At 35.9% G+C, this 9,663-nt stretch overlaps 1 pseudogene; it reads right to left on the reverse strand.

Annotated features, from left to right (window-relative positions):
- Positions 1–6,182: 6,182 nt before the first annotated feature.
- LOC115503039 lies at positions 6,183–6,558 on the reverse strand (annotated as a pseudogene).
- Between the last annotated feature and the right edge of the window lie 3,105 nt (positions 6,559–9,663).

The raw sequence follows: 9,663 nt of genomic DNA on the forward strand, positions 1-9,663 counted from the left end.
ATGTTCCTTTTCCCATTTCCAACCAATTTTGAAAAGTTACATTTTCATTTCCATTTAGTTCAAAACACTTTATAATTTTATAATTTCTCTGATTTCTTCTTTGAGCCATGTGTTATTTTTTAAGTGTTTCATTTTGTTTTCACATATCTGGAGGATGCTCTAGTTATCTTTTTAAAAAAATAATGTTTACTCATTTTTGAGAGAGAGAGAGAGAGAGAGCATGAGCAGGGGAGGAGTAAAGAGAAGGGCACAGAGGATCTGAAGTGGGCTCTCCACTGACAGCAGAGAGCCGAGGCAGGGCTCAAACACCCAAACTGTGAGACCATGACCTGAGCTGAATGAAGTCAGACGCTCACCTGACTGAGCCACCCAGGCACCCCTAGATATCTTTCTGTTATTCATTTCTTTCTTTCTTGTTTTAGATTTTAAAATGTTTTTATCATGGTTATGTTCAAACAAAATTAGAATTCCATTGTGGTCGGAGAGTGTATTTTGTATGACACAAATATTTTAAATTTATTGAACCTTATTTCATTACACAGAATATGATCTATTTTGGTAAATGTTCTGTGGACTTAAAAAGAACGTGAAATCTTGCTGTTTTTGCCAGAGTGCTCTGAGGATGTCAGTTACATCAAGTTGATTTGTTTATTGATTTTTTAAAGTTTATTTATTTATTCGAAGAGAGAGAAAACGTGAGCGTACACAAACAAGTGGGGGTATGGGGACAGAGAGAGAGGGAGGGGGGAGAGAGAATCCCAAGCAGGCTCCACACTGTCAGCACAGAGCCTGCTGTGGGGCTCAGTCCCACCAACCATGAGATGATGACCTGAGTCAAAACCAAGAGTCAACAGACTGAGCCACACAGGTGCACTAACATCAAGTTGATTTGTTGCTGGTCAAATCTTCTGTGTATTTGCTGATTTTCTCTTTGTTCTATAAATTATTTAGATGGGTTTTGAAATACATTTTAATCATGGACTTGTCTGTTTCTCTTTGTAGCTTGATTGGTTTTTTGCTTCATGAATTTTGAAGTTCAGTTATTAGGTGCATACTGTTTAGGATTGTCATGAGTTCTTCATGAATTGATCCCTTTATTATTATGAAATGATTTTATTTACCTTTGGTAATATTCTTTCTTTTAAAATATACTTTGTCTGATTTTAATAGATCTACCCTACATTTTTTTTCATTAGTGGTAGTATCCTTTTACTTTTACCTATCTGTGTCTTAATATTTGAAGTGCTTTTCTTGTGGGCAGCAAATACCTGAGTCTTGGTTTTTTTTAAATCTAATCTGAGAGTCTGTGCTTTTTAGTTGCTGTATGTAAGCAATTTACATCTAATATGATTATTAATATGGTTAAATTTAAATCTATAATCTTGCTATTTCTTTTCTCTTTGTCTTATCTATTTTTGTTCCTTTTTTTTTTTTTTTTGTCTTCTGCTTTCTTTTGGATTGAGTTTTTTGTGTGTGGGGGGGTATGATTCCATTTTGTTCCCTTTGTTAGCATATTATAGTTAGCTCTTTGTTTTGTTATTTCAACTTGGGGGTTTATAATATAGATCTTTAACTTATCACAGTCTGCTTTCTTGTGATATTACGCCATTTGACGTCTGAGAACTTTACAAGAGTATACTTCCATTTCTCTTCTTCCTATCCTTGTGCTATTGTGAGTTAAAACTTTAGTTTTACATATATTATAAATCTTATTCTACATTGTCATATTTTATACAGCCAATTATGCTTTTTGAAAAACAACTTTACTTAGGAATAATTCACCCATTGGAAACATACAATTGAAAGATTCTCAGTAAGTTTATAGAGTTGTGCGGTTATTACCATAATCCATTTGTGTCACCCCTCAAAGGTCCCTCATGCACATTTGCAGTTAATCCTCATTACAACTTCAGCTCTGTGCAATAACTAATCTGCTTCTGCCTCTATAAATTACATTTTCTGGCATTTCACAACACGTCGTCTTTGTGTCTGGCTTCTTTTACTTAATATAATGCTCCTGAGATCCGTCCATGCTGTTGCTTGGGTTGGTAGGTTCTTTACTTTTATTGCTGAGTAATTTTTCATCGTATGGATGTACATAGTTTGTTTTTCCATTTGTCCATTGAAGAACATTTAGATTGTTTCCATTTGGGGCTATTACAAGTAAAGCTGCTGTGAACATTCATGTCCACATTCTTGTATGAACATGTTTTTATATTTCTAGGATCAACACCCAGGAGTGTGATTTCTCAATGGTATGGTAGTGTATCTTTAACTTTCTAAGAAACTGCCGTGCTGTTTTTTTCAGAGCGGCTCTCCCATTTTGCATTCCAGCCAGCACTATGTAAGAGGTCCAACTGTTCCACATTTTTGTGAGCACTTGGTATGGTCAGCATTAATTGTAGCCATTCTAATAGGTGTGCAGTGGTATCTCATTCTGGCTTTAGTTTGTCTTTGCCCAATAGCTAGTGAAGTTGAACGTGTGCCTGCTTGCTGTTTCTCTGTTTTTATGAAGTTTCTCATCAAATCTTTGTCCATTTTCTGTTTGAATTTTTTTTCATTTCTTACTGAGTTTAGAGAATTCTCTGTATATTATAGATACACCAACTTTCCAGGTTGTGTGATTTGCCAATGTTTTCTCCTGGTCTGTAGTTTGTATTTTCATTCCATTAATAGGGTCCTTCATAGAACAAATGTTTTAATGTTCAACCTACCAAATTATTTTTAATGGATCTTGCTTTCAGTGTCATGTCTAAGAACTCTTTGCATAAATCTGAGTCACAAAGATTTTCTCCAATATTTTCTTCTAAAAATTTATAGGTTAACATTTGTTATATAAATGACCCAAAGATGGTTTCTGTTTATTGGTCCCCTAGGTTGTTTATTTCTTCACTGCAGGCTGAGCCTTAGTAGTTCCAAAGCCCATCGGTGTAAGTTTTTACACACCCTGATATTTTTAAAAATATCCCTAAACAAGCATATGTAGAGATTGCTGACTGTGCATACCTTATGAAGCCTCACCCAGCATCTGCTGAACATTAGAAAAGGTATAAATCCCCAAGGAGCTCTCTGACCAAGAAACTCTGCTACACGGCTGAGTGACAGCAGCTAGGCATGCATCCACCCTCTCTGATTCTCTTCTTCTTCAACGGTTCCCTTGCCCTTCTGCCATCTGATTGATAGCCAACCTCTGGATGGTTTCATACTGTGAGAAATTTTTTTTACGCAATCCTATCCAACCTCCACTCAATAAAGTGTATGTGTTCTGCCTCTCACAGTCGTGTCTTTTTCTTGAATCAGACTCCAAATCCCTTGAACTCCCTAGAACATTTTACATTAAAAAAAGGTTTTTTTTTAATCTTCATTTATTTTTGAGAGAGAGTCAGACAGAGTGTGAGTGGGGGAGGAACAGAGAGAGAGGGAGACACAGAATCCGAAGCAGGCTCCAGGCTCCAAGCTGTCAGCACAGAGCCCGTCTCGGGGCTCAAACTCACGAACCGCAAAACCATGACCTGAGCCCAAGTTGGACACTTAACGGACTGAGCCACCCAGGCACCCCAGGAACATTTTACATTTAGATCTATGATTCCCCAATGAGTTAATTATTCTTGTATAAAGTGTGATTTTTTTCTTTTTTTTTTTTTTGCTATGAGTTCCATTTGTTCCAGTGCCATTCATTTAATAGGATATCCTTTCTCCATTTAATTACTTTTGCATCTTGGTTGAAAATCAGTGGGCCATACTTGGTTGAAAATCAGTGGGTCTATTTCTGCACTCTGTATTCTATTCCATTATTGTATTATTTTTAGATACTATTGTGAATGGAATTGTTCTCTTAATTTCATTTTTGAATTCTTCATTACTAGTACATAGAAATACAACTGATACTTGTATGCTGATCTTAGATCCTGTGACCTTTATAAACTTGTTAGATATTATATTGTAATATAATATAATGTTAAGTTTTCTTTTTTTATTGCTTGGTATCTTCTACATATAGTATCATGTCATTTGTCAAAAAAACAGTTATATTTGTTTATTTCCAATTTTAATGCCTTTTTTCTTTTATTCCTTTTTTTTTTGGAGGGACTTTATTTTACTACCTAGACTATCCAGTATTATGCTGAATAGATTTGTTGAAAGCAGACATTCATGCCTAATTCATGATCTTAGGGGAGAATCAGTCTTTTACCCTTCAATATGATAGAAGCTGTATATTTTTCATATATGCTCTTTATTGCATTCTTGGGTAAACCACAGGGTAAGAATATACTTGGTGTAGTATGTAATTTGCTGATATGTTGTAAATTTAATTTGATAATGTTATGTTTAAGATTTTTATATTTATGTTTATGATGGATAATGGTCTTTAGTTTTCTTTTGTTGTAATGTCTTTGCCTTTGTTATCAGGGTAATTTTGTCTTCATAGAATGAGGTGGGGAATGCTTCCTTCTTCTCTGTATCTTGAGCCAATTTGTGAAGAATTGGTAATATTTCTTCTTTAAGTATTTGATCATATTCACCAGTGAAGCCAAGTTGAGTTTTCTTTGTATGAAGATTTTAATTATGAATTCAATTTCTTTACTTGTTATAGGTCTATTCAGAATTTTATTTTTCTTTTTGAATGAGTTTTTGGAATTTCTTTTTAAGAATCTGTTAATTTTATCCATGTTGTCTATTTTCTTTGGTCTAAAGTTACTCATAATATTATAATTCTTTTATTTTTTGTAGAGTTAGTAATATGTACCCTCTTTTCCTCTTGATTTTGCTTGTTTTCTTTTTCTCTGTTCTTTTCTCAATTGGTTATGCTCAAGGTTGTCAATTTTGTTGATCTTTTCAAAGAACTAACTTTTGATTTCATTGTTTTCTGTTTCCTGTCATTTATTTTACTCTTCTTTTCTTACTTTCTTAATGTAGATGCCAATTATTAATTTGAGACTTTTCTTCTTTTCTGATATAGGCATTTAATGCTGGTTCAAACTGCATTTCATAAACTTTGATGTATTGTGCTTTTGTTTTCATTCAGTTCAAAGTACTTTATAACTACCCTTGTGACTATTTCTTTGAGCCATTAATTATATGGAAGTATGTTATTTAAATTCCAAATAACTGGGTTTTTCCAGATTTCTTTCTGTTATTGATTTCTAATTTAGTTCTGTTGTGGTTAGAGAATATGCTTTGTATGATTTCAGTCCATTGGAGTTATTGAGCCTTGTTTTATGCCTAACATATAGACTACCTTGGAGAATGTTCCATGTCTGCTTAAAAGGAATGTGCATCCCTTAATAACTGGATAATGTGTTCTAAATATGTTAAGTTGGTTGATAGTATTGTCCAAGTCTTCTATATCATTACTGAATATCTGTGTAGTGTTTTGTCAATTACTGAGAGTTATTGAAATCTCTAGTTGTTACATTGTCTATTTCTCCATCAATTCCATCATTTTTTGATTCATGTATTTTGAGGCTTTGTAAATAGTTGCATATAAACCTGTAATTGTTATATCTTTATGGTTTATATTGACCCTTTTCATCTCTAGTAATATTTCTTGTTTCAAAGTTTATTTTGTCATAGATTAATATAGCCACTCTAGCTCAATTGTTACTTAGCATTGTAAATCTTGTTCTATCCTTTACTTTCTGCCTATTCATGTCTGAATTTAAGATGTGTTTTCCACAGGTGGCATACCATTGGCTCTGGCTTTAAAAAAAATTCCAATGTGATAATCTCTGCCTTTTGATTAGGATATTTAAACTATTCATGTCAATCTAATTTATTTATATGATTGTATTTATATAGGTCATTTTCCTCCTTGGTTTTTATGTCCCCTGCCTCCTTTGTTCCTGGGTTCCTCCTTTACTGCCTCCTAGTGTATTACATAAATATTTCAGGTTTCTATTTAAATTCCCTATAGACTTTGTACCATATTTTTTAGTTGTTTTCTTAGTGGTTGCTATAACAATTCTTATATGCATCTCAATTTATCACAATCTATTTCAGATTAATACAGGCTCATTTTTTTTTTTTTTTTTTTTTTTGGTTTTGAACCTTTAATGAGAAAAAACATATATCGAGCTCAAGAACACTGTTTCACGTATCACTTGGTCAAGGGTTTGGGATACACATGACCTTGAATCAAGAGATACACAGTTACAGAATGAAAAACCAGCCAACTGGCACCATTAAGTCTCGGTTTCCTCCTCACTCAGCAGCACGCTGGGGATCCCACGACTGATGGGAAACAGACGTCCAGACTCTGCGCATTGCGGGGTGCCCTCCAGCACATCCACCTCCAGCAGCATGTGGTGCATCTTCCTCAGGAACTTCTCATCTTGCTCATACCCTTCAATTGGCTCTTTGGGTACCTCGACCAGGTGCAAGGTATCCGCTGCCTACAGAAGCGCTGCCCACTCCACCTTGTTATCATACATGCCACAAAGTTGGGGTTGACTCCACGGGGTTGATGCGGACCTCGGTGGCCTGGAGGCGCAGAGGGAAGCCATGGGGCCCCACCCCCCGCACATGCGAGCTCAACAGGTTGTGGGTGAGCAGCTTCATGTCACCAAAACATACACTCCTATCCCCTTTTTGTACTTCTCTTATTGTATACATTGCATCAATATATGTTAAAATGCAGCAATACAGTGTTATAATTATTGCTTTATGCAATGTAAACATTTTAAAACAAGATACAATAGAGAGTGTACAATATATTTATTTATTTATGTATAATTAATATAACATTAATATTTTACATTGACCTACATATTTCCCATTTCCAGTGATTTTCATTTTGTGCATTCAAATAACTGACATCATCTCCTTTTAGCCTGAAAGGCTTCCTTTATTAGTACTTGTAATATAGACCTGTTAGCAACAAATTCTCTTAATTCTCTTTGTTTATCCGGGAATGCCATTCTTTCTATTAATTTTGTGAAGGATAGTGTTGCTGAATATAAAATTAGTGGTTGACAGCTTTTTCTTAAAGCATTTTAAATGTCACCCTCCTGCCTTCTGGCCTCCATAGTTTCTGATAAGAAGTTTATTGTTAATCTGTGTCTTTGGGAGGGGAGCTGCTTTTGCAGTAGCATGGGGCTGTGGCCAGGATGACCCTGTCTTCACTACCAGTGTCCTGAACTCTGCCCCAAGCCCCACAATATGATCCCAAGCTGGTGGTGGATGGGGCATGGGGGAAATAATATAAAAGTGGCCTACACATCAGACCCGCAACCAACACGACTGGGGACCAGGACCGGAGTGTCTCTGGGTTACCAGACCAGTGACACATCTCTGGCTGGCTGGACACCTGGCCTTGTCCTGGTTTCCTTGACATCATGTCATTTTTCTCCTGCTACTTTCAAAATTTTCCCTTTTTCTTTGGTTTTCTATAATCAGGCTATGATGTTTCTCAATGTGGATCTCTTCATTTACAACATACTTAGAGTTTGTTCAGCTTCTTAGATGTGTAGATTAGTGTTTTTATAAAAATTGGAAAGTGTTCAATCATTATTTCTTAAAAAGAAAATCTGCCTCCTTCTGTCTCCCATTGTATGTATGTTGGTATGCCTGATGTTTTACAATGTATTTCTTTTTCTTCTTCTTCAATATTTTTTTTCTCTATTTTTCAGAGTGGATAATTTCTACTGATCTATCAAGTTCACTTATTCTTCCTTCTACATTCTGTGGGGTTATATAAATATATAATGACATATATCCATCATTATAGTATCACACAAAACATTTTCTGTGCCTTAAAAATTCTGTGCTCCTCCTATTCACCCCTCCCACCTCCCCACTCCTGGCAACCACTGATCTTTTTACTGTCTCTACAATTTTGCATTTTCCTGAGTGTCGTATAGTTGGAATCATACAGTATGTAGACTTTTCAGACTGGTTTCTTTCCCTTGGTGATTGCATTAAGATTTCTCCATATCTTTTCATGGCTTCATAGTTCATTGTTTTAGTGCTGGATAATATTCCAGTGTCTGGGTTTATCGTTTATTTATCCATTAATCTACTGAAGGATAATATGGCTGATTCCAATTTTTGGCAACTGTGAAGAAAACTTTTATAAACATCTATGTGCACGTTTTTATGTGGATATGTTTTCAAGTCCTTTAGGTTAATACCAAGGAGCAAGATTGATGCATCATAAAGTAAGAATATGTTTAGTTTTGTGAGAAATTGCCAAACTATCTTCGAAAATGGCCGTACCATCTTGCGTTCTCATCAGCACTGAATGAGAGTTCCCGTTGCTCTACATCCTTGCCAGCATTGGGCATTGTCAGTGTTTCAGATTTTTTCCATTCTAGTAAGTGTATAGTGGTATTTCATTGTTGTTTTAATCTGCATTGTCCTGATGACATATGATGGGGAGCATATTTTCATGGACTTATTTGCCATCTGTATATATTCTTTGTTAAGCATTTTGGTCTATTTTTAAATTGGATTATTTATTTTCTGGATAGAATTTAACTTAGCTATGGAGGAAAGAGAAGCTTCCCTGAGAAAGCCATAACTCAAAAGAAGAAACTTGAATGATGAGTCAGAGTTGGATAGGTCAAGAGTTAAGAAGTGGGAAAGAAAGAAACATATATAGACAAAAGGAAATAACTCCAATACAAGGAGTGAAGAGGAACAGTCGCTACATATGAAAAAGACTGGAGGGTAATCAAGTAAAGAGGACAGTGACGCCTAAAGTATACGGGATCAAGAGTTCTCTAAGATTATTTGAGACCTGAGATATTTTTCCTAAAATAATAACCAAAATGAAAAGTCCTAAACAGCTGTAAGTAGTGGATAAGTAGGTTACATGAAAGATCTCTCTGGTTGCAGAATAGTGAATGGATTTAGGTGCGGGACACAAGATTGGTTGCTAGGAAGCCAGATTTGAGGCTATCATAGGAGTCTAGTTAAAAGATAATTGTGCCTTTGACAGGGTGGGAGTAGTGGGGGTGAAGAGAGATATACAGACATGAAAAATGCTCAACGTGTTGAATCAACATGACTAGATATTTGAGTGTATGCAAGAGAGAGAGAAAAGGAAAAAATAGCTTTGGGATTTCTGGTTTGAGCAGCAGAATAGATTATGGTGCCATTTACTGAGTTAGGGAATAATGGCACAGGAACACGACTGGGAATGGAGGGGAGAAACACTGTGAGGTCAGGTCTAGCCATATCAGGGAATCAAATATGTGGATCTGGATGGAGCTCGTGGGAAAGGAGATTTAAGAGATATGGATTCGGGAGTTGTTGACGTAGTCATGGTAGTGGAAGCTCGGCGAGAAGGCGGAGTTGCCCACAGAAGCTGTGTAGATGGCATCAACAAGAAAGCCAGAGTCTAGAAGATTGCCCAACTTTAGGCTGGATAAAAGGTGGAACCAGAAAAGGAGAATGAGTAAACCTACTTCGAAAAGGTGGATAAGGAAACTAGGAAAGTTTGACACCTTTGAAACCAAGGAAAAGGATATTTCTCAAAAAGAATACACAGTGGTATCCAGTGTGGCAGGGAAGTCAAGCAAAATGAAGGCTGAAAAGTGTCCTTTGGATTTACTTACAAGAAAACATTGGTTTTTCTTGGTGAGAGAAGTTTCTCGGCGATAGAAGTGGAACGAGTGGAAATCACAATGAGTTGGGTGAGGATTAAGTTGGAGGTGAAGAAAA

Source organism: Lynx canadensis, chromosome E2, assembly GCF_007474595.2.
Source record: "Lynx canadensis isolate LIC74 chromosome E2, mLynCan4.pri.v2, whole genome shotgun sequence".
NCBI lineage: Eukaryota > Metazoa > Chordata > Mammalia > Carnivora > Felidae > Lynx > Lynx canadensis.